This window comes from Haemaphysalis longicornis, unplaced genomic scaffold (genome assembly GCF_048455015.1).
Source record: "Haemaphysalis longicornis isolate Haplotype H1 unplaced genomic scaffold, Haemaphysalis longicornis Haplotype H1 scaffold_9, whole genome shotgun sequence".
Classification (NCBI taxonomy): Eukaryota; Metazoa; Arthropoda; class Arachnida; order Ixodida; family Ixodidae; genus Haemaphysalis; species Haemaphysalis longicornis.
Window position 1 is genome coordinate 88,032,081 of NW_027526460.1, and position 25,556 is coordinate 88,057,636.

At 49.2% G+C, this 25,556-nt stretch overlaps 1 protein-coding gene across 2 annotated transcripts in view; it reads left to right on the top strand.

Annotated features, from left to right (window-relative positions):
- Nucleotides 1-25,556, top strand: part of LOC144153878 (uncharacterized) — a 785,919-nt gene that overhangs the window by 608,356 nt on the left and 152,007 nt on the right. Inside the window, exons 3-4 of one of the 2 annotated variants that reach the window (XR_013319404.1) lie at nt 9,114-9,174; nt 9,530-10,944. The gene's annotated coding sequence lies outside the window, so the exon portion shown is untranslated. Of the gene's footprint in view, nt 1-9,113; nt 9,175-9,529; nt 10,945-25,556 lie in introns of those variants that run through there. The other variant, XM_077685628.1, reaches the window with a different exon arrangement.

Sequence of the window (25,556 nt, forward strand, 5' to 3'; positions counted from 1 at the left end):
GTTGTATCGAACATGCCGAAAGTTTTCTGTTTGCTCCATGATGTTGACAAGTATGAAGGGTGTTTTTATATTTATTTGTTTGAAAGGTTTTGGTTATATGAACTTCTCGTTCAGGAATTCTTAAAACTTTTGGCCGGACGGCCACATCAGGAGACAGACACAGACACACACACACAGAAAGACAGGCCAAAATTTTTGGGTTTAAGGAAGGCTATTGTCTTTTGAAAGTGTTATATTTTGGCAGCATCGATATACCCCTCTGAAACTGAAGGACATACATCCAGCAAACAAAAATATTGTTTGAATTAAATGAGATTATAATTAGGTGGAGTAGGATTTATGATTTTATGTAATATTGTTCGAATTTGTATGAACTATAATTAGGGCGTGCTTATTCCAATGAAATAATAAAATTTCTTAGACGTGATCCGCAAATACGTCATGAATAACGAAGCATCAGATCTTCGTTGCAGATAATTGATTTCCGCCATTGGTTATTACTGGCCATCGGTTACTGTTTGTTATGATTTGCTGGTGTGATGGACAGCTCGAATGACATAAACCATAAATGTGACAGGTATTTTTCGTTACGAATGTAGTTTATTTAGCGCCAAAAGGTCGTCGACAACACTGAAAAACCAGCGACTAAAATACCCGGCACCTTAATTTATCGACCACACCTTACCGCATTCATATTGCATTTTGCTCGACACTTTGCGGTAGGACATTGCACCAATTTTAAATTTTATATATCGTTCAAGCGAATTCAGACCCCCCTTACACTACGAACTCAGTGTAAAAGTTTCCCCTAAAAAAATTGGTTGTCATATCTTGTAACACTCGACACGGCGTTGTTGAAATAGCACAGTGTACTCGTATTACGAATTACTTATCACTAGCCGCAAGGAGCCGAAGATAGGGAACATGGTAGCAGGCATTACAAAACCATTTTTGCTGTGATACACGCTCACGCTGCGCCGCCACCCCGAGTTCAATAGCTGCTATCGCGTTTAAGAATTTTTGGTATGCGTCCAGCCCTGGCTTGCTGGAAGAGACATTTTATGCAGTATTGCTGTGTTTAACAGTACTTATCCATAAACAGTGCTTATGCATAAACACAAACGCACGTAAAACCGGTAAGTAGAAACATATCTGCTGCATAAAAAGAAAGGAAGAAGAGGAAGGCTTGTAAGAAGATGTAGTTCAAATATTGTCCCACAAAATATTTCTTAGGATCTCCTTCATGGTACCGTGTCTTACAGCGGGCACGTATCAAGGTCTAGCCGAGCCATTACGCAGTGCCTAGTTCCAGTTCAACTGTAAGTGGCGCTTGTTTTTAAGTTTACAGCGAGCTCGCGCCAAGGTCTACCCAAGCCAGGTATTAGCGCTTATTGTTTGAAGTTCGCCAGACTGCGTCTCGCAAAGAAGTTGTCAGAAAACACAGAGTGCGCCTTTCTTTCCCTTCTAGCCGATGCCTTGTCATCGTTAGATCGCATCCAGCGCTAAGCCTGAATACGCACACCCAGACGCACACATCATGATGCGAGCACAAGCTCTGTATATTGTTCCGACCCGCTGCCTCGCAGTCATCCGCCAACACCAAAAGGCGGCGAAAGCTCTTCATTGTGACTGACCGGATGTCAGTCCCTCGGTGGTGCCATCATTTGCTCCTCACGTGATGCCCGGATAGACAGGACGGAGCACACAAGCCCGGATCCTAGCTGAAACGAGCTGTTTGTAAACGCCGTTTGCAGAGCCACCGCGGCGGCCCTCTCTGCGGTTTCCTTTACAGGAGGGTCATACCTCGTTTCGAGAATGCAGGGCAACGGACAGACAGACCGCACTGCATTCACGACCACATCATCACCACCACCTCCTGACGGATGTCTGAAGAACAAGAGCTTTCTTTGCGTGAAGAGCTCACGAATATCGCTTCCGGCTATCACGACCATGGTCGCCTAATCGGATCGTATATCTCTTTTCGCCCGGCCATAGCGCACCGTGACGCGTGAACGTGAGCGGTGATTTTTGTTTCTTGTGCTTTTTTTCTCGGGACATTTCACTGTTTCCGCCTGTTTGTCTTGCTCACTTTAGGTCTTAAAATGGCAGCCCTTGGTATATGGTGAAATATACCGTGTTTACTTGTGTTTAAGCCCGCCCTGAAGGTTTTTCGTACTGGTTAGGGGTAATGCGCGTATCCAACCAGTTCAGACTTTTATATAAAGCTTGTCATGCGATTCCCGAAGGGAAGGTTGTGTGATGATTGTAGCAAGCGGGATTTCTTCACCTTCCCCTGTCACCGGTTCAGGTTGTAATTACGTATCAGGTTCCTAGGACATACTTCAAGTAATCCTCACGGCGTTCTAAAAAAAAAAAAAAAGGAGTTGATTGTCAACGGCCAAACATTTGTGCGCGACATTACGCAGAAGTTATTTCATTTCTCGTATTTCGCGAAGACATCCTTCTGGTCAATAAGGCATCGGTTGGTAGACGGCTTAATAAGCGTCGTTTATCATAACCATCTCTATCGTTGTTCATTCCTGCGGCCAAGTTATGACGTCTCTGATGTTCCCAATCATGGACGCATCGCCATTATTGTGCCCTTGATCCACACGCGCATCAATACTGCTATTTAAAACTGCGCTACAAACCATTCACGGCCCCGTTTGTTCGATCTCGCGACCCAAAAAGAAAATAACGAACAGAGATCTCCCTCTGATACGCCGGCACCACTCACAAGCTGCTCTACATTCACCAGCCCAGCGAAGCATTCGGCATGGCGGAGCGTTACGATCGCGTGAATGCGGTACCCTCCTTCACGCCTTTGTGTACAGCCGCGCCGAATCAAGCACAGCCAGCCGGTGAAGGCGGACGAAGAATCTTCGCCGAGCGTTAACGCTCAGTGAAGATGAGGCGGCGAAGGCGCTGTTCACTTTTCAGCACCCACCGGCGAAGAGAAGGAAAAAAAAAAAAAAAAGAAGTCCGCCGAGGGGATCCAGGGTGTCGATCGTGATCGGCGGGTGGAGTCCGTCGACGCAGGGCCAGCACGTGCCCGCCGAGAGAGATGGCCGATAAATGGCGTTTGTTTGGCCAGGCACCCTGCAAGCGGATCTTACGCGCTCGCCCCGGCCGCGAGGTGCGACCGCCGCCGCCGCCGAACAGGCTCTGTAATTTTGAGATGCGCGCGCTCACCGCTCCGTTCGCCCCCTTCTTCCTTTTATTCATCCGCGAATCCGCGTTTAGCGCCAGGGCACGGCATTCCGCGTGCCGTGCTCTGCTAAGTGGGAGAAAAGAGACCTCCGCTGCTCTCGCCAGTGAACGTTCCGGGGCTGCACGGGGGCGGCATCATCGTATGATCGTGCTACGAATACACTGTGGCTGTGTTTTGGTCGGATGCCTTCTCCGCGCTGGGTTCTTGCTTGTAACATTGAAAGCCTTATTTTCTCGCACGCGGAGTGGGCGAGTCCAGAACGGACAAAGATCTGGGTTGCGCTGTTTTTAGGGGTGCGCTTGTAACAACCATATGGCACGCAGCGGCGGCCTTACTAACGCGTGCGCGCGTTCGCGTTTTCTTAATGGCGGTGTGCGTAGGGTGCGAGAGGACGCTTGCTGATTAGCGAAGTTAAGGTTGCGCGTGGATGCTACGTGAACAGGGACTGCTGCACGAACGAAACCTTAACTCGCTGACGCGGATGGCGGGGTTTTGAGAGCCACTGAACGAATCAGAAAGGAAGCGAGCGTCAGTGTAAGTATTACACAACCAGCCGCGATGGCTCACGGCTATGATGTGCTGTCGAGAAGCAGAGCCTGGGTTCGGCTACTTGCCGCTGACGCTGTTTTTTTTTTTTTTTTCTGGTGAAGGCGATGATCGAACGAAGGCTTTCGGCGCGCGCTTAACATTCACAGCTGGCCTAAATTAATATGGAACTTCTCCGCTATGGCGCGCCTTATGACCCAGATGTAGGTTTGACGAGGCAGATTGCAGTTCAATAAATAGTACACGAGCGTAATAGCAGAAGTAGGTTGTGTCGCACTATTCCGGCGCAAGCTGTTTGCCAAGACAGCGGTCTGGCGTTTGAAATAACGTTTTAGCAACGCGTGAATAGTTTAAAAAGTTCACCGGCCGTTCCACCCGGTGAAGGTGGCTGTCCAGCAAAGATGCGCTTGTTGAAGGGTGTAAATGAGTGCTTCCCCGGCGACTGTGTGTGTACGGAATTTCATGTCAGCTGTCAGATCGTTATCGAACTACAATCTGCTGCACACGTTGCAGCTTGAACCACAATGACAATAGAGAAAGTTTCTTTCGAACGTCGCATAGGCGCCCTTGAACTCTTCCGAGTTGACAACTTGGCGCCCAAGGTGTTTTGCGGCATTCGCTGACTCACAATATGCATTGTCGTCTCTCGCTCATCGCTTAGGTGACGTCTCGCGGGCACGTCGCATTGCATTTTTCTTCATGAGTGGGCTTCACTGTGAAACCCTTTATGAGGGAAAGACAGCTTACAAAGCCCAAGCTTGTGCGAAGGAAAGTTTGACATCCACCTAAATGCAGCCATGCGGCTAAAAAAGGAAAGCTATCCAGCTTTCTCAGAAACTTCGCAGTTGAAGAAAAATTCGTCCTGGTCCAGGATTCGAAGCCGGGACCACCGCTTAACCGGAGCAGTCGCTCTTCCAACTGAGCTAACCAGAAGGCTAATCGTTCGTAGAGCGAGAGCGAATTGATCAACAACTCGAAGTGAAGGAACGGTGTTAATCGAACAGATTTTGGGGAAATCCCCAAGGTGGAGTAGGTTTCTTCGAAGGAAATTTTGACATCCACCTAAAAGCAGCCATGCTGCTACAAAGGAAAGCTAAGCAGATTTCTCAGAAACTTCGCAGTTGAAGTTGAAGTTGTAGCCGCATGGCTGCATTTTGATGGATGTCAAACTTTCCTTCGCAGAAACTTACTCCACCTTGGGGATTTCCCCTAAATCTGTTTGATTAAAGACCAAGCTTACACTGATATTTTTTTTTAAATCGGCTCCACATTTAAACGCAACTGCGCTGCTGGCGAGATAGGACCAATGTAAGCTATCTCTATCAAGAAATGAAGTCTCCAGGGCGTTATCGGCGTAAGCTAGATCTTTGTAACCTAACCAAGCTTACACCGGTCATTTTAAAGTCGGCTTTGCTTCTGCACGCGAATGAATTACTAGGAAGACTTTTTTTTAGCGAAAATATAGGTCGGCTTAAATCTCAATAAGAAGTCCCTTGGACCTTATCCTTGTAAGCCTGATCTTTGCAAGCTGGCTTCCCATATCGCGTTTTTTTTTTTCGCAGACGCCATAAAATATATCATGCTATTTATAGACAGCTTTGCTGTAGAACACCTAAGGGGATCACTCCGCGGACTAATTAACGAATTTTAAGCCTTTATTGGCTCAATTGATTAAATAGTATTAGCCATAAGTTAGTGTGTATTGGCTTCGTTTCGAATTGAGCGAGTTTCTGTGGTACCACTGAAGGCAGCGTTCTCCCATTTGCCTTCCGTGCTCCACTACTTGATAAGGAGACTTCTAGAAAGCGCGGGCATTTACGACCACGCAATTTCCCAATCCAAAGCGAACTTCGTTTTCAAACCGCTGCTAAATGCGTCAGTAACTTCGAAAGTGTACACAAACTGTGCGTGCTTATAAAATATTTTTAGCGGTGGAGCGGATTGTAATTTGTTTCGATTACATGTTTAAGTGTTTTGAGACCCCTGCACAATAATAGGCTTCCGATTCGACCCAATTACCAAATGTACTTGCACCAAAGTCATTACTTGTTTCTTTCTTAATCACGTACGTGTTATTCCCATTTTGAAAACAAGGTACCGCAATATATAAATGTGTTCGTCCCGAAAAAAGCAGAGGGAGACGCAGGACGCCGTTCTGACACAGTGATTAAAGATGTTTCTAGCGTGCCGCGAATAATTAAATTTCTATTGTTAGAGGCCATACAAACGTGGCGGCGAATTCAAACATTACGGCCTAATAATCGGATATGTACTACTTGTTTTAATTTTGGCCCATTAAAAAAAAAGCTCCAATCTACGCTGTGAAGGTGGTTGAAAAGCAAAGCTTTGAACGATACCCACAACAATTGCCCATGCGACGTCACTTGAATTCACGCTCGTGGCTGTACAATGAGCGAAACCAGAGATTTGGCCAGCCGTTACCTAGAATTCGCCGGGACGGCATACCGAACGCAGCAGCGTCGGCCGTGGCCGGGCTAGACCGGCGGACGCCATCGCTGTAGCCCAGCCGTGGGTCGGCAGAAAGAAAACGGAGAGGAGCGTCTTTCGAAGGTTGAGACAGCGGCACCTAGCCATCCTGATGTGCTAGCTCGGGGATACACCACTGCGCGAAACAAGCGCAGACACCGAAACAATTCGGCATGTGAGTTTTGTGATTCCCATTTATAAACTAGTTAGTTTAGCGAGTTTGAGAATTGTGAGAAAGCTGAGGAAACTCTTAAATCGCTATTTATCAAAACCAGTTGCTCCTTTCGCCTTTTGCAATAGCTCTTAAAACACAACCGGATTGCTATTCCACAATTTAGAAAACGGAGTCCCATTCTTGGCAAGCAGTGCGCAAAAGGTAGCGTTTCTCTAGCGGCCAGATGTGTGTACGGAGTCTCTATATTTTGTTTTCCCTCCCTGCCAACGAATCCTTAACGTATGTTTGCCGTACGACCACTTAAGCAGGGAACGCTGGGTAATAGCGCGCGTTCGCCGCGCCATCTACACTGTGCTTTGTGAGTGAAAACCACCCTCCCCCTCTTCATCTGCGTTAGGAATTTTTTGTCCCGCACGCCGTGAAAGAACCGTTGGCTGGAAGAGGTAGAAAGCTTTCCTTTAAAAAGACTCGAACAAGACAAACCCAAAGAAATGTCGCTACCTGTATTTAGTACTGTATAACAGTGAATAATTGAACATAATAGATCGCACTTATCTGACAGGGTATTATTAAATATTAAACGGAAAAATCAAGTCCGTATAAAGATGCGCGATGATTAAACTGAAAAAAAAAAACAGATCAGTTTGTACCAAAAATTATCTTCGGTACTTCCCAATTCCACTTGCTTTTAGTTGTCTGTGGTAGGCCGCACGTTTTCTTGTCCATTTTTTGTCACCTTGCTGTTTTTTTTTTTTTTTTTTTTGCGGTAACTTGATTGGCGACCTTGAACCTATAAGTCTTTGAGCGCCTGTTTGTAGTTTGGACGCAGGAATTGTACTTCTTAATTTGTGTTAAAGCTGTCTTTTTCCTCGCAACCTGTAATGGTTTAGTTTGGTAATGTTTTCCGGAAGGGTTGCTTGTTTCAAGAGCTCGCCAGTTAATTCGCATTGACAGAGCCGGATGCAGTTTTGATGTCGACGGACACAACATTCAGAGTAAGTGGGTGAGCGAGTTCTTAGCATACGGGTTGCAAGGCGTGCCGGCAACAACACAGCAATCCCAACTTTTGTTGGTAAGTCGATGAATTTTTAAAATTAGGTTTCGCTTTGCTAAATCCTGTGATAGTTGAATCATTGTGTGTAAAGACATATTGGTTTGAAAATAACAGGTTATTTTTGACGAAATGGAAGCATGATCTTCTATTTATGTTTTTCCATTATTTTTCTTACAATAAAGGAATGACGAGTAGGTGATAGCCATGCGTGGTGTTCCCTTCAGTAATTTTTTTATTGAACACATTTTAAACACATTTCAGAACTCTTGTAAATTTTCAGTCGTATCAGTTACGCTGAGCATTTTCAATGCGGCGAATCACATCATTTGGACCTTCCTCTGGCAAAATTTAGCAATTAATCGTATTCAATGTGTTGCACTGCGAATTCAGCCGCGTGATTACAGTACTTCGGTTTACTTTCAATGGTAACGCGCCAATTGTTTCGTCATGCATAGTTTTGGCTGCTTTACGTTTGTTATTACGACAAACAGTTGTATGTTTCATCGGATATCCAAATACACTATTGTTTGGCGCTCTTTGCCCCTAGTCGGCCTTGCGCCATTAAACTCCAAACATCATCATCATCGGATATCCAAATAGTACGTTGTAAAAATAATTCGTCGCAGAAATATGCTTGGGGTTTTTGTTCTGACTAAGAATTTCTTAATGTTTTCTTCTAAGGATCTAGCACGGTTCGCTCGTATTACCATTAGCGGACCCTGTACTATTAAAAAAAAATCCGGGGCATCACCACTAACGTAAAACCTGGAGAGGGGCGCAGCATGCAGGTTATAAGTCGCCTTGGCGTTTTTTCCAACGGAGATAAAACCGTTCGGGGATATAGGTATACAGCTTTGCTGCAAAAGTCTGTCTTTGAAGCACGAAGCTCTCTAGCGCGAGGCCTAAAAGAGTGTCCCGGTGTGTTTTTTTTAGCACGCGTTACGTTCTAGCGTGAGGCGTAAACCAGTTTCCCGGTGTTTTAGTATCGTGACTACATGAGACGGGGATTGCGACGACGGCGACGACAGGAGACGCCAACAGCCAGCCCCTAAAAGTCTTCGCCCCTAAAAAAAGCTTATGGTGAATGGGTTATTAACAAATCTAAAGACAGGGTGCGCCTCGTCTAACGATTTACCCCTGTCTATGTTCACTTAAGCCTAGCGAGAATTTTGTTCAGTGGCTCTGCCTTGTATATCGGACATGACCTGTCCTACTTACTCCATAAAGTGAACGCAATTTTCTTCCCATCCTCTTGTTCCCTCACCACATTACAACAGCGAAGCCTGCGTGTTGTGCACTGCTTGTAATGTAGGTTTCGTCCACAGGATGCCAACTCCGTTTTCCCTCGAACGTGAGTAATTTGTAGGTAGGCGCCACCTCGGTGCATATACGTGTTGTCACAAAGCCCGGTGACACCTTGTCCAGCTAATTTTGACATCTCTGCAACCATGTAGAGTGATACTTACCCTAATATCTTGAGTTTTATGACAGCGGTCTCGCAGTGTTTTCTACTTGCCTCACACAAGGATGTCGATCTCCTCGCTTTGTAAATGTTTCTGCAGGAAAACCTTTCATAGAACGTCCTCTTCCGTTACGTACTCCTTGGCGCCCACTAACACCAGTTAATGTCTTTTTTTCAGCCTTCTTCAACATGCCACCACGTGCCGTTTGGAATCCACAGCCCTCCAGTCTCAAGTCGAGGTATGTTCTCGTCGATGAGGTACCAGGACACGTCATCAATGTGGTCCCAAATTCGACGCACAAGGAGGCAGTACGGATATGTTTTTAAGAGCTTGCGTTAAGCATGAGCACGGTCGTGACGTCAGCTTCAAAACATACACGTATTTACGCTTGGCTTATAGGGGCTCGGCAACATTCACTTCGAAGCAGCTATTTCTAACGCACAGGCTCCATGCTGGCAGATACCAGCGGAAAACTCGCACATCCTGTGAAGACAAGAGATATAGATTACATTCGACAATGCATGCAACGCTTGGTTTCAAGAGTGAAGCACTTCCTTCTCGCCGGCTGATCTTCATTCGTGCTCCCTTCTCAGGAGGACGGTACACCACGCGTCGCGCAAAGACGTCGTCCACGTCGTCACCGGTTAGCAATCCTGCGTCTCGTCGTCTCCCGAGGAGGCCGAAACAGCATCGACGTCTCGAGGTCAGCGCGCAATATTCGCGCGCGTGTTTGCCGTTCTGCTCTTTAGTTCCGCCGCCGCACGGTTCATCCTCGCGGTTCTCGTGCTCGCTGCCGTGCCGACGAAAGCGAAGAAGAAGAAAACCCTCTGGTTATCGAGGCTTAGGCTTTGGCTTCGCGTAAGCGCCCATGGTAAGACTCCTCGAATCCATCCTCCGCATTGGCTGGGTCGAGATGACGTCACAGAGGAGAGTGCGGGACAACCAATCACAAAGCCACCCGGAAGATGGGCAGTGGTGTCGGTCGGCAGAGAGTCGTCGGCGATCAGGCGTGACACCGGGATTGCGTGAGCGCGCTCGCGAGCCAGCGACCGGCTTTGTCCGCGCCGCGTTGAGCGGCGCCGGCGTCCATACAGGCGCCTGTCGATTTGCGGCCGGCTCCTTTGTCGATGATTGACGGCTCCCCAGAGGCCGCGCAACGGCACGCCGTACCTCCCGTGCGTGCGGGTACGTGTGCGTGTGTGCTCGTTTGTGCGAGTTCACGCAGTCGAACGAAAGCTTTCGTAGTCTGCGCCTGCGAGAAGATGCCGCAGACGTCTTTGCCGTTGGAGGCCTCTTGAGAAGACTGGCATATCCATGGGTGCAGCGGGATTGAAGTCGACGCCCACGTTAGGAGGTTCCTCGAGAAAGAAAATTAGAACCCAGTGGTTAACCTGCGCGCAAACCCGTCGGTAAAAGAATGGGTTCGATGGGGCAGCCTGTCTCCGGGGTTAAGTAACCGCGGAGGTGATTTATGATAAGACACTCTGGCCGTCACCGCCGATCTTCTGCGGGCGTTGACGGCTACGCACAGCGTTGGGGTGTGCGCAGAACGAGATATGCGTTTGTTGACTGACAAACGAGGTAAATGCAGGACGCGCCCGGAGAAAAGATGAAATACGGAAGAGGGCGTGGAGGGGCTGCATCCGACAACGTCCGGAATCATGTATACGTGACAGGCGAGCCCGGTAAGTCCGATTGTGATGAAGAGGGACAAAGCATCTGCAAAAACCTTGCGGCCCTTCCATAAGTCTGGACCCAGATATTAGTTCTAATCCCACTGCCCTAACGAGAACGCATCGAAATGACGCACTGTCTCATGAGAAACAGGGTCGTCAATCACGGTTCACATTTCACTCCCACACTGATGAAAAGCGCGGTGAAAGTTTACTGTCAGTAATGCGGAGGAGGATAGTTATCCAGCCGTTCAAACCGAGTTGTCGGATACTGGCCTTGTGGCAAAACCGAAATACCCGCACCCTTTGTCGATACAGTCTCCGCTGCCGTCTTTTCTGAAGCAACAGATCTCGGCCCAAGAGCTAAGCCTAACAACGACTTTCGTTGCCGTAGACATCGCCAATGCGACGAATCAGCCGAGGAGCGCAGAAATTCGCGTTTAATTCTTCTTTCTGGGAGCAGGTGTAGAAGATGACGAGAACTGATACTGGTGTAGAATGCAACAAGAGCTGATGGGGATGCAGGTGTACCCGCATGCACACGCCCACACACAGATACGCGCGCATGCTTAGCTATGGACTCAAAAAGTGTGTTGGTGCGGGCTTGTTGGTACATAACTGAATATGGAAAAACAGCGCTAAAACGGGACAAAGAACGTGACAAGACTGGGCGCTTTAGCGCTGTTTTTCCATATTCACTTAGCTATGGCTCCATTCATGAAAGCAACCTAAAGAAGACGCGTTACGCTTTTTTATTGCACGAAACGATCCGTTCAGCCGAAGCCATCACATATCACACCGGGTTTACAAGTCATCTTGCGCTACTATCGCCTCAGCGGTATTTTTAAGGCGAAAGCGTTAAGTTCCCAGCTATGCGAAACACGGTCATTGTTGGTGGTGTTGTCCGGTATACAGAAAATGGCCGCACCCATAAAGAGTAAATAAAAAAAAATCAGCGCAGTTTGCCCTAGTAGCGCAAGGCTTGAGGAACAGCAGAGCTGGCGGCCTCTCTGCCTTCGTCGGAGACCCGGCTGTTGCACCTCGCATGGGTTTCAGAACTTGGCGCTGAAAAGTTCTCCATGACTGGCAGGCCCGGATCATTTTGTTCCAAGTCTTTCACATCTCTCCCAAAGTGGACCGTGTTAGCTTGCGCTACAACCCGTAGCAACCGGCTTCGCGAACTCGGTGTCTGTAGCGCGAACTCGGCGTCTCTACTCCCCAGACGCGGACGCACGTGAACTGACGATGAGAACACCACGTGAGAGATCACGCCACGAACACTGGACAGAGTGTTCTCGAAAGCCGAGCTGGCCGACGCCGGGCGCTCCTCACGAGGCGCACACTCACGTGCGCTTGGTAATTTTTCCTGGTATTTTATTGCGAGCTCCTCGCGTGTCGCAAGCCCACGCGCGAGTCTGGACGACGACCGGTGCTCCTCACGAGGCGCGCACTCGAGTGCGCGTGGTAATTTTTCCTGGTATTTTATTGCGAGCTCCTCACGTGTCGCAAGCCCACGCGCGAGTCTGGACGACGTCCGGTGCTCCTCACGAAGCGCACACTCAAGCGCGCTTGGTCATTTTTCCTGGTATTTTATTGCGAGCTCCTCACGTGTCGCAAGCCCACGCGCGAGTCTGGACGACGACCGGTGCTCCTCACGAGGCGCACACTCAAGTGCAGTTGGTAATTTTTTCTGATATTTTATTGGGAGCTCCTCACGTGTCTCAAGCCCACGCGCGAGTCTGGACGACGTCCGGTGCTCCTCACGAGGCGCACACTCAAGCGCGCTTGGTCATTTTTCCTGGTATTTTATTGCGAGCTCCTCACGTGTCTCAAGCCCACGCGCGAGTCTAGACGACGTCCGGTGCTCCTCACGAGGCGCACACTCAAGTGCGATTGGTAATTTTTCCTGGTATTTTATTGCGAGCTCCTCACGTGTCGCAAGCCCACGCGCGAGTCTGGACGACGTCCGGTGCTCCTCACGAAGCGCACACTCAAGCGCGCTTGGTCATTTTTCCTGGTATTTTATTGGGAGCTCCTCACGTGTCTCAAGCCCACGCGCGAGTCTAGACGACGTCCGGTGCTCCTCACGAGGCGCACACTCAAGTGCGATTGGTAATTTTTCCTGGTATTTTACTGCGAGCTCCTCACGTGTCGCAAGCCCACGCGCGAGTCTGGACGACGTCCGGTGCTCCTCACGAAGCGCACACTCAAGCGCGCTTGGTCATTTTTCCTGGTATTTTATTGCGAGCTCCTCACGTGTCGCAAGCCCACGCGCGAGTCTGGACGACGTCCGGTGCTCCTCACGAGGCGCACACTCAAGTGCGATTGGTAATTTTTCCTGGTATTTTACTGCGAGCTCCTCACGTGTCGCAAGCCCACGCGCGAGTCTGGACGACGTCCGGTGCTCCTCACGAAGCGCACACTCAAGCGCGCTTGGTCATTTTTCCTGGTATTTTATTGCGAGCTCCTCACGTGTCGCAAGCCCACGCGCGAGTCTGGACGACGTCCGGTGCTCCTCACGAAGCGCACACTCAAGCGCGCTTGGTCATTTTTCCTGGTATTTTATTGCGAGCTCCTCACGTGTCGCAAGCCCACGCGCGAGTCTGGACGACGACCGGTGCTCCTCACGAGGCGCACACTCAAGTGCAGTTGGTAATTTTTTCTGATATTTTATTGGGAGCTCCTCACGTGTCTCAAGCCCACGCGCGAGTCTGGACGACGTCCGGTGCTCCTCACGAGGCGCACACTCAAGCGCGCTTGGTCATTTTTCCTGGTATTTTATTGCGAGCTCCTCACGTGTCTCAAGCCCACGCGCGAGTCTAGACGACGTCCGGTGCTCCTCACGAGGCGCACACTCAAGTGCGATTGGTAATTTTTCCTGGTATTTTATTGCGAGCTCCTCACGTGTCGCAAGCCCACGCGCGAGTCTGGACGACGTCCGGTGCTCCTCACGAAGCGCACACTCAAGCGCGCTTGGTCATTTTTCCTGGTATTTTATTGGGAGCTCCTCACGTGTCTCAAGCCCACGCGCGAGTCTAGACGACGTCCGGTGCTCCTCACGAGGCGCACACTCAAGTGCGATTGGTAATTTTTCCTGGTATTTTACTGCGAGCTCCTCACGTGTCGCAAGCCCACGCGCGAGTCTGGACGACGTCCGGTGCTCCTCACGAAGCGCACACTCAAGCGCGCTTGGTCATTTTTCCTGGTATTTTATTGCGAGCTCCTCACGTGTCGCAAGCCCACGCGCGAGTCTGGACGACGTCCGGTGCTCCTCACGAGGCGCACACTCAAGTGCGATTGGTAATTTTTCCTGGTATTTTATTGCGAGCTCCTCACGTGTCTCAAGCCCACGCGCGAGTCTGGACGACGTCCGGTGCTCCTCACGAAGCGCACACTCAAGCGCGCTTGGTCATTTTTCCTGGTATTTTATTGCGAGCTCCTCACGTGTCTCAAGCCCACGCGCGAGTCTGGACGACGACCGGTGCTCCTCACGAGGCGCACACTCAAGTGCGATTGGTAATTTTTCCTGGTATTTTATTGCGAGCTCCTCACGTGTCGCAAGCCCACGCGCGAGTCTGGACGACGACCGGTGCTCCTCACGAGGCGCACACTCAAGTGCAGTTGGTAATTTTTTCTGATATTTTATTGGGAGCTCCTGACGTGTCTCAAGCCCACGCGCGAGTCTAGACGACGTCCGGTGCTCCTCACGAGGCGCACACTCAAGTGCGATTGATAATTTTTCCTGGTATTTTATTGCGAGCTCCTCACGTGTCGCAAGCCCACGCGCGAGTCTGGACGACGACCGGTGCTCCTCACGAGGCGCACACTCAAGTGCAGTTGGTAATTTTTTCTGATATTTTATTGGGAGCTCCTCACGCGTCTCAAGCCCACGCGCGAGTCTGGACGACGACCGGTGCTCCTCACGAGGCGCACACTCAAGTGCAGTTGGTAATTTTTTCTGATATTTTATTGGGAGCTCCTCACGTGTCTCAAGCCCACGCGCGAGTCTGGACGACGTCCGGTGCTCCTCACGAGGCGCACACTCAAGCGCGCTTGGTCATTTTTCCTGGTATTTTATTGCGAGCTCCTCACGTGTCGCAAGCCCACGCGTGAGTCTGGACGACGACCGGTGCTCCTCACGAGGCGCACACTCAAGTGCAGTTGGTAATTTTTTCTGATATTTTATTGGGAGCTCCTCACGTGTCTCAAGCCCACGCGCGAGTCTGGACGACGTCCGGTGCTCCTCACGAGGCGCACACTCAAGCGCGCTTGGTCATTTTTCCTGGTATTTTATTGCGAGCTCCTCACGTGTCGCAAGCCCACGCGCGAGTCTGGACGACGACCGGTGCTCCTCACGAGGCGCACACTCAAGTGCAGTTGGTAATTTTTTCTGATATTTTATTGGGAGCTCCTCACGTGTCTCAAGCCCACGCGCGAGTCTGGACGACGTCCGGTGCTCCTCACGAGGCGCACACTCAAGCGCGCTTGGTCATTTTTCCTGGTATTTTATTGCGAGCTCCTCACGTGTCGCAAGCCCACGCGCGAGTCTGGACGACGTCCGGTGCTCCTCACGAGGCGCACACTCAAGCGCGCTTGGTCATTTTTCCTGGTATTTTATTGCGAGCTCCTCACGTGTCGCAAGCCCACGCGCGAGTCTGGACGACACCCGGTGCTCCTCACGAGGCGCACACTCAAGTGCAGTTGGTAATTTTTTCTGATATTTTATTGGGAGCTCCTCACGTGTCTCAAGCCCACGCGCGAGTCTAGACGACATACGGTGCTCCTCACGAGGCGCACACTCAAGTGCGATTGGTAATTTTTTCTGGTATTTTATTGCGCGCTCCTCACGTGTCGCAAGCCCACGCGCGAGTCTGGACGACGTCCGGTGCTCCTCACGTGGCGCACGCTCACGTGCGCTCGGCTGGGCTGCGTTTTCTGGTAACGCTCCATGGTGAAACTAAAAGCTTAAAAGGACAGAGAACCGATTTTTTTGGAGGTCGTGTCGTCTAGCTCTATGAAAGCCAGCGTGTTATATACTGGGGTAACCGCCAGGAATTTCTAAATAAACGGACGTAAACAATTATTGTCTTGCACTAAAATTTCTGAAGTATGAAAACTGGCGACACGTAGTGGCCCAACGTGACACCACGTTCATGATCATCTACGCCCACTGCGGGGAAAAGGCCTCTCCCATGGATCTCCAATTATCCCGGTCCTGTGCTAACTGCGACCAATTTATCCTTTAACTAAAAAAAAATGGAGCGCGACTTGGACAACGACAGTAAAGAAGGACGACGGGACAAGCGCTCACTTGCAACTAACATTTATTGAGGCATCGTCTCATATTTATACATGAATCATCAGGAGCATGCGCACGCGCACTTCGGTACACAACATGGAACTAAATGAATTATGATGCACCAACTTGCCGAACAGATTTGCTTAATGAAGTTCAATTTATCCTTGTTGATCTCATCTGCCCATCTAACTTTCTGCCGCCCCCTGCCTCGCTTGCCTTCTCTATGAATCTACTCTGTTGCCCTTAATGACCAACGGTTACCTTGCCTTCGCATTACATGCCCTGCCCACGCCCATTTCTTCTTCTTAATTTCTGTTAATATGTCCTTAACACGGTTTAGTTCCCCGACCCACTCCGCTCTCTTCTTGCCCCTTAATGTTACACCTATCATCTTCCGTTCCATTTCTCGCTGAGTCGTACTCAGTTTAAGTTGAACCCTCTTAGGGAGCCTCCAAGCTTCTGCCCCGTAGGTGAGTACGGGTAAGATGCAGCTATCATACACTTTCGTCTTCAGGGACAATGGTAGGCTGCTGTTCATTATCTGAGAATGCCTGCCGTATGCACTCCACCCCATTCTTATCCTTCTAATTATCTCTGCCTCATGGTTGTTATCCCGGGTCACTACTTGGCTTAAGACCCTACGTTACACGTCCCAAACTCTCCGTCCATTTCAACGCGTGGTTAGAAAATCGCATGAAGGAATAGGAAAGGTTGCACATTACTACTGTTTCAGTCGGGGACAATAGTTTAAATACCTCTTTAAATACCTTTTTTAAATACCTCTTTCAATCTCAGGTGCAATTAAAAGTGTGTTGCGCACGGCGCACTGTCACGGTTGCCAGCATTCGTGTTGAAGAGGTATGGCTGGTAGATCTATAAATTCCCATTTCAAAAGTTCTAGGGCGCTATCAGCAAAACCGTTTCGGGTAGCGGTGTTTTAAGCGATGCCCGTTCATTTGGGATAGAGAAAATGTATACTCGACAAAAATCGGTTGTCTGTCCCTTTACACAGCTCTGCTGCTTTCATATCGGATCACATCTGCTTTCATATCGGTTCTGAACCTGGGTCCCCAGTGCGTTGCCGCGCGCTATACACGCACATTGGCAGCTGTGAGACAAGAGATAGCCTATAGTGTGCGCCCCGTGACAGGTTAGCGTAACGGCACGTGAGTAAAACAGGTGCACCGCAGCCGTGAAGAACTTGATTCTGGGGGAGGCTGCGGTGCGTGTCGCCTGTCTGCCGGTAGAAGTATTTTGCGCCCAAAGACGAAGAAACGAAAACAAAGACAGAGTAGCAAACACGTGGGGCAACAGTGAAGAACTGGTTCTGCACAAAGCTGGTCATGCTTTACCTCCTCAATGTCCTTTCAAGGTTTCGGAAACTGTAGAACGCTTTCTTTTAAATTGCTGCAGCTTTTCCTCGATGCGACGCACGTACCTTTGAATGCACGTTTAATCGGCTTAATCTCCCGTTATCTTACACCGTTGTTCTTTCCCTGGGTGCTTCCGTCCTAGGAGTTTTCCACAGAGATGTCGCGCTCGCTGTTCACTCCTGTGTTGCGGCGGCAGGCTCGATGCCCTGCTAGACAGCTATTTCTTCATTCGTTATTTTTTTCCTGACTATTCTGTTATATCCCGAGATTTTTTTTTTCTTGCCTCAATCTTCTTCTCTTAGTTTATTCTTCTTTTCTCTTGAATAAACCGGGTCACAGCTTAATCAATACAAGAAGCTTCTTGACCAATACCCCGCGCGGGTATGCGCAATGATTCAAGGGTACAACCAACCAACCAACCAACCATGGAGTTTCATACTAATATATCCTAGAGGGAAATCTGTCGCTGCAGTCGCGGGCCGCTGTGGGCGGTGCCATTTCCCCTAACGACATTCCTCGCCTACTTGGCTTAGCTAGCCATATGGCTTGTTTTTTGTCTCGAAGCCAAAATCAACAAAAAAAGGGTTACATTTTTTTCTTTGTTCATTGTGCATGAAGCTTCTACGTAATTACTGACAAATGAATCTTTTTGGAGGTTCTATATTTTAATAACAAAACAAATTTAATGAACCTTCTACAGTAATATTGTTGCTTTTTTGCAGCCAGAGCCAACTTTTCAGCCTGTTCATGAGCCATGCCAAGGACAAATGGAACGTGCCTGCCCGGCACATGACGGAACGCTTGCTGAAGCGCGGCTACCCTAAACAGTGGCGCGCAGATTTCCCTCTAGCGTATATTAGTATGAAACTCTATGCAACCAACTGCTTCATAATAATTTCCAGGCTTTCGCCTTCGAAGCACGCCAATTTTATTTAGATCCTGAGGAATTTTTACGCATCCATGGCTGTGTACTGCTCGCTGTATTATTGACTACAGATCGAAGTTTCGCCAGAGCAAGCTGCCTGCGCGCCCTAGTCGCAAGCCTACAATACGAAGTGAGGCACCCGTCGTTGGCAGATTTCGAGTCGCGTCTCACTTCCTCTCTAACGACTTTGCCTCGCGTCTAATCGTCGTGCTAACGAACGCCGACACGGACGACGAGCTCCCCGCCTTGAGCCTTCCACTCCATTTGAGGGGCGAACGCTGCAGACGTTATCAAGATTTCGCTGAGAACATTCTTCCACCTACTATCGCTAGGCTGGTCGGTTTTACTGTCTACTTTTAAGGCGAGCTTTTTGTGTCCTTCCTCCTTGTCGCGTCGCTTGCACAGCGCTCTGCTGTTGGCGCTTCGTTTATAACGGAGTGTGAGGCATTTTAAATCGCTGGAGAAGACTGACGTTTTTTTCACTATCGTAAACGTTATAATCTCAAACGGTTGAACAGGGGCTCCTGCTCGTTAACGACCCGAAGCCATCGTACCGGGCTTTAGAATTTAGGTCATGGCGCAGTGCGGTGCTCCTAAACCAGAACGTATTTTTTTAAATACTGCACCAGGCATTCTTTCACAAATCTTAAGCATTTAGGAAGCAGGCACGTAGCTTTTTGTCAGAGAATCGAGCGTTGGAAAGAGTAAATGAAACGTACTTTATACTCAGCTTAGACGTCTTTTCTTTGGAGATATCTATTAATAGTTTGAGGCTTAACTAATTGATATGTTACGAAACTTTTCGATATATAATCAATCTTGTCACCGCGTGCAGGCTTAACCTTTTTTTTTACCCTAGAAAGTAGCCGCCTCGAATCTGCGTTGTATTTAAGCCAACTATGGCATTTAAGCCAAGCCAAGTCATTTCGCTGTTTTGCACGTAAGTTCCTTGTTTCCCTACAGTCACACTTTACCGATGTTTGAGTGAGCTTGACAGCAGATATCGTTTCGTGCGTACGGAGGTCTCAGACGATCCTACATGTCCTCCTGAAGGTCGGGGTATTCCTAGTCTATCCCTACAGGTTGGCGACATGCATTGGTCTGACGGTTCCCCCTGACCTAACGCCTGCTATCACCTGTTATCCGCGAATTAAGCGTTGTGGGTAGCTCGTAATGATCCATGGAACTACTATGTACGTTCTTAGGAATTCGACGCGATTTTGATCGAGACGTCTTCTTGGTTACTACTAAGGGGTGGGGACTTCCGAAGGAGACGTCGCTGCTTCCTCTGTAACGTGCCTCTACGGCACTCGGCTTACCGCTGAAACTTGACAGACCTGGCCCGCGTGCGTTGCTCTCTCTCTCTCTCTCTCTCTCTCTCTCTCTCTCTCTCTCTCTCTCTCTCTCTCTCTCTCTCTCTCTCTCTCTCTCTCTCTCTCTCTCTCTCTCTCTCTGTCAATCTCTCTCTCTCACACACACACGCACACGCACACGTACGCACGCATGCATACATACAGACAGACAGACAGACAGACAGACAGACAGACAGACAGACCTCATGCACGCACGCACGCACGCACTGTCGTGGGGTGTTCACATGAGCATATTCCTGTGTAACCTCGCTGTAACCCTTAGATAGCCGTCGAAGTATTGCTGGAGGCTGCACTGAGTAGTTTAATGCATGACACTCTTTATTTTGATATTCAAGAGAAAGCATGATCCTTAGTTTACGTTTAAAAAAGGAAAACCCGACACGGGGGTCCAGTGGCCAAAGCGTTGTGCTCCTGAGCCCAAGGACGCGGGTTCGATCCCGGCCGTGGTAACTGCTTTTATTATTGAGGCCAAAAGTGAAAACGCCCGTGTGTCAAGATTTCGGCGCATGTCAAAAATCCCCAGGTACTCAAAATTATTGCGGAGTCCTCCACTGCGGCGCGCCCAAGCTTGGCTTGGGTGCATTAAACCACCAAAACTGGAATTTTCAAAAATCAGTTTACGTCTGAAGATGTACAGTGGCTTTTACAAACGACTTACGACTCAACCATTGGCGTCGGAGCAACCGTGGTGCTCCACTTCAGAACACGCTTTGCGTCATTGCTTCACAGCGTAGGTGCGCATGCGCAGAAGTGCGTACTTCTGCTCTTCTTTTGCTCTTCCGTGCACGGGCAGCAAATGTTTAGCTCTTTGTGCCGCAGGCGATCTGAAGTGAGCAAAGAGTGCGCACGCGCTCTTTGTCCCCTTCAAGGAGGGCGCGAGAGTGAAAGAGTGCGTACCCTCCCTCCCCCGCGAATTCCCGGAGTGGTTTACGTCTTTGTAATGAGGAAAAAGCATTTCTTGGCGAGTACCCCACCACACAAGCGTGACGCTTTTATCGTGATGCCTTAAAGCCGCAAAATAAACATGCAGTTGCACATTTAACAAATGCAACATTTTTACTATATACTGCAAACGTACGTGACTGGTACCTCCAGAGTCGACAAAATGGAGTAATAAAAACGGCCGCGTAGCTGTTCCTTTTGTTTCAAATGTCGACGAAACACGATAGTCGACTGGCGCCCCTGCCAAGTAAACGCCTCCCTTCTCTTTCCTGCTCTCCTCTTATGCTGTTCCTCTTCCGTCTCGTTCCTCCTAAGATAACACGCTAGAGCGTTGCTCAAGCCAATTTCAATTTACCGCGTTCCACTGCACCAAGTCGGGGTGCCTTGATGCCAGCGCTGCCGTGCGGCGGAGACGCGCGTGAATCGAGGCACCCGTCTGCAACGTTTATAGAACCACATTTCCCTAGTCCCGGAGCGTTTCAAGCGAAACGTGGAATGTATCTGGTGGAGCCTTTCGTCGCTGTTGCTGTTTGATTTCTTAAATGCCGCCGGGAGCTATAGTAGCGCGGGCAACAGCAGGTTACGGTTTCCTGCAGTTAATGTAGTATTTCATTTGCTATCGCAAAAACCAAGCATCCATTTTTTTTAATAAAAGAACACTGCAAATATCACTTATATATTCATTTTCTGCCTTCTTGTTCAACAATGTTTACAAGTATGAACATTGACACCGGACTTAGACGTTTAGATTTGGCTGTGGGTATATAAGTACCTACGGTATTTACCTATGGGTGCTCACCTATGGGGCAGAAGCGTGGAGGCTCACTAAGAGGGTTCAACTTAGGTTGAGGACGATTCAGCGAGCAATGAACGGAAGATGATAGGTGTAACATTAAGGGACAAGAAAAGAGCGGAGTGGGTCAGTGTCACCCTCTTCCTTATTAAATTAGGGTGCACTGTCAGAAGATATGGGGAGTCGACTCCAGAGAGCCAACAAACCCCACCGAATCCACAGGGCACAGGTGACAGAGGGGGTGGCCGTCTGATGTGCGGCTTTCGCCGACCAGAGCGGCAAGAATGAGCAAGAGCCTTGAACGGAAAAACAGCACAGACTTATATTTACACAGGCAAATCACAAATACAAGCACAAGGTAACGGATCGATAATTTCTGACAACTTAGATGGAATTCGAATACAAGAAACAGTCCAATTAGACAAGATGATACAAACAGGAGCGTACGTTAACAAATGAATATTACGAATCGGAGCAGTTAACTAAAAAAGAAACGAACAGTTCGATGCATATGAGAGTCAGAGTCCCAGCATATTCACCGACCGGGCCGGACGATGCACCGCTGTCGGAGGCGATTCGGCTACCTGGGAAGCGTGGCTTCGCTGTAGGCCAGGCCGTCCGAGACGATCACGGTGATTCGAGGCCCGGGAGTACGTTGGAGTCCTCCAGGGCGCGGGTCGCCGATGGTGTGATGTACAAACTGGCAGGTGCCGTTGTCAATCACGACGTCCAAACGTAGCTGCTGGGTTTAGGTGTGGCTTCTCTTTTTATAGCCGTGCCGGCGCGGAGGGGGAGAGCACAACACACCACGCGCCCGCCGCCGTGAGCGAATAACTTCACTCTTCTCCCTTCTAGAATCTTCGACGCTCTTTAGAGCTGGCAAGGCCACGCGCACCTCCTCGAAAGTACTGGAAGCTTCGACGAAACCGGAGCGGCGGAGGTTTTATTTTTGTTGTTTTCTGGCCGGCCAGCCGGCGTGAGATAGTGTTACCGCCTCTTGGTTCGAGAAACTTCCAGCTTTGTCTCGGGCGAATAGAACCGAGTGTAAAAAGAATTAGGCGCTGTACAAAAAAATGAAAAATCTATACGATACTTTTAGACGTCGTACGCTCGAGTTTGTGACACAGCCCCCCAGTTTCAGAATATTATGCAATAATATTCTCAAAACTCACAAAGTCGTGCGTTCGCGTCGTTCACACTTAGTGAACAAAAGAGGCTGTGCCTACTAACACAGAATCAAGTACAGCCCAATGTTCTTCATAAGAATAATGACAGGTACACAATTCGCGTACAGAACAGTGGTTTGGCGCAGATTTCTCAACAAATACACTTCCTAGGGACAACTCATGAGTTTAAGAACACTAAGTTCTAGTACTCGAAATAAGCTAGTGCCCATATTAAATGTCGGGCCAGTAGTCATTACAAGTGCGAAACGCATGAAAATACAGCGTGCGTTCCAGTGCGAAGGTCTCGTAGGCTCAAATACAATGAGTGTACGACAGTACTCAGAAATACATGCAGTGCACTGATACAATGAAACGCATAAGAAACATAACGAATATGTTGCTCACAAACAATAACATGCAACCGCAACGTTCACGAATGTCACCACTAGTAACGCCAACAATACACGGCATGTGAACTGTAGAACAGTGAAAGTAAAATTTACGCAGAACGCAACTAGTACGTGAATATACACTGTACAGCCAGAGTGCCAAAATAAGTACAAGTTTCGCGTACAGTACGACAGAGAAACAATGAATACAACGTTCAAGTATACAGTACTCGACGTGAAAATACAACTCTGTCTTACACAATTCCACTCCTATCCCACGTGCATATACCTAAATTTGAATTCTTCATGTTTAGCCCGTGTCTATCGGGCGCTCGCGTAACTGCGCCTGCGGAAATTTTCTCTTCGGAGAAGTTCCTTCCCAAATGTCGCGCGGAGCGACAAACGCTTTGTCGTACGCCGTGATACCGGGCCTGCGACAATGCTCCAGTGTCTGGACCTTCGTCTGTCGAACGTCCGAGTGGCTAGTAATGGCTTGGCACTTCTTCCCACCTGCCCGTCGGGACAAATGGCTGTGGAGATGTTTTCTCTTACTCTTGAGCCCAAACCTGCACTCTTTGTTTGGGCAGCTCAGCTGCTTGCACAATTTTGGAAGGCCGATATTCAAGCTCTTCAAACGTTTGTTCTTTCCCCGACCTTCGGCACTCTTTTCCCTTTGAGGCGGCACTGTCGCAGGAGCCGCAGATTTCGAGTGCCGGAAACGTGCTAGCTTCGCATTTGCTGGTGCTCGCGTTACGACGAGCACGGCTTTGCCTCTCTCCGAGGCATCGAATCGGGGTTGTTCTTTCGAAACAGTGAGTGGTTTCTCTCCCACCGCTGAAGTCACAGGATCGTCGCCGACGCTTATGTACGGCGCGTTCCCTCCGCGGAGTGCGGCTCCACTTCGCACGGGGGTTTCAAACTTGACCTTAGAGTCAGTCTCTTTGCTCCTCGAGCTGTCTGTTACGGACGCGGCGCTAGTCTGCCCAGAGAGTTCGCAGTCTCGAACTGGGACTTCCTGCACAATGAGCGTACAATTACCCGTGTCTTTCGGAAAGACAACGGTTTCCTCGGGCACTCTCCCCGCAATATCGGGTACCCCTTCGTCTAGAGAGTTCGGCCCCGACATCGTGATGGCATCCACAACCGGGATGTTATCTCCATCCTCAAGCTCCGCATCACCTTTAGGATCATCGTCCTTCCAGGTCTGAAGTGGTGCGCTTTCGCACAATACTTTAGGTATTTCCTCCTTGCGGATCTCGGATGAATCCGCCTCTTCCCCTCCGGAGCTATCCTGGCATTCCTTTGCCTTCTCACGGTTAGTACTTTGGCCACTATTCTCATCTCTCGAATTTTCATCATTGAGTTCATCTTTTTGATGGAACTCATTTCGCACAACCTCTGTGCTCCTATTCATGTCTTGAGACACGGCAGCCACAGCTGCCTCTCCAGCCGACTTATCGGGGTGTGGCTCCTCAATAAGTGGCTCTTCCACCTCAACGGGTGGCGGTTCTTCTGGGGCAGTTAAAGTTATCGGGTCGTCGGGATCTCTGACTCCATCGATGTTGCCGAGGATGACGTCATACATGGACCTCTCCATGCAAAGGGCGGTTACGCTTCCCGTGTAGTAGGGAGTCTCCACCTCGATCTGAGCTACTGGCAACTCTCGCATTGAGCCATCCATAAAGAACACTAGGTTTGTTTCCCCAGTGAACTCCTGCTCTCGGACTAAGTCCGTTCGCACAATAACTGTGCTGGTGCCGGTGGAGCGCAAAACGGTAATGGTTTTGCCTGACAATTTTCCCTCAGCCACCGGCACTCTCTTCGACCCGACTGCCGTAATGGCACCCAAGACGTGAATTTTCGTGCCCCTTTTACGCTCCTCAGAGCCATCAGTAACATCGTACTGTCTGGATGCCCTGGGAGGTGCGCATTTGCGCAAATCCTGGCGCCTTTCATCGTTGCTGCTCCTGCATGTCGCAGCCTTGTGTCCAGCCCGCCCGCACTTAAAACATCTGGAAGCACTATTTCTCTTAAAGCTGCTCCAGCAGTCCTTGGCAATGTGCCCTAACGTGTTACAAGAGTAACATTTCAGCGGGGGTTTTTGGCTGGCCCTACTTCGGTCCGCTAGCGCGTTTCCGAAATTTCCCTTAACCTTTTCAAGGTTGGTACTGAGACACATGCGCCTATTCTCTCCTCTCATGCTCCGATCCGCTGATGAGCAGTCGAGCTTCAAACGTTGAGCATCAACATTTGCTCCTGTTAGCTCCTCTTTGCTTGCTTTCTCCTCTCGCTCCAACCGAAGTTGTCTCCGAAATTCTTTCTCTCTTTTCCTCTCAGCTTCTGTTCGTGCTTCCTGTCTTGCTCTCTTAACTTTCTCGTTTTCTTCTTTTTCTTTCTGAGCTACCCACTTCCGCAGTTCGGCCCCTGAGAGGCCCAGCTTGCAGCGCAATGCTACCATTTTCTCTAAATCCATGATTGCAAATGTATCGCAATCTAGCCACAATACTCTAGCCTCTAGCTAAGTATATCTACACAGAGAAATGTTAACGAGAGCACCCACTTATAAACATAGTAGCAAACTATGCCACAAAAGTTCCAGGCTCTTTCTCCTCCCTACCGCTCACATCAGACGTCCTGTCGCGGACGCCAGAAATTGTCACCCTCTTCCTTATTAAATTAGGGTGCAC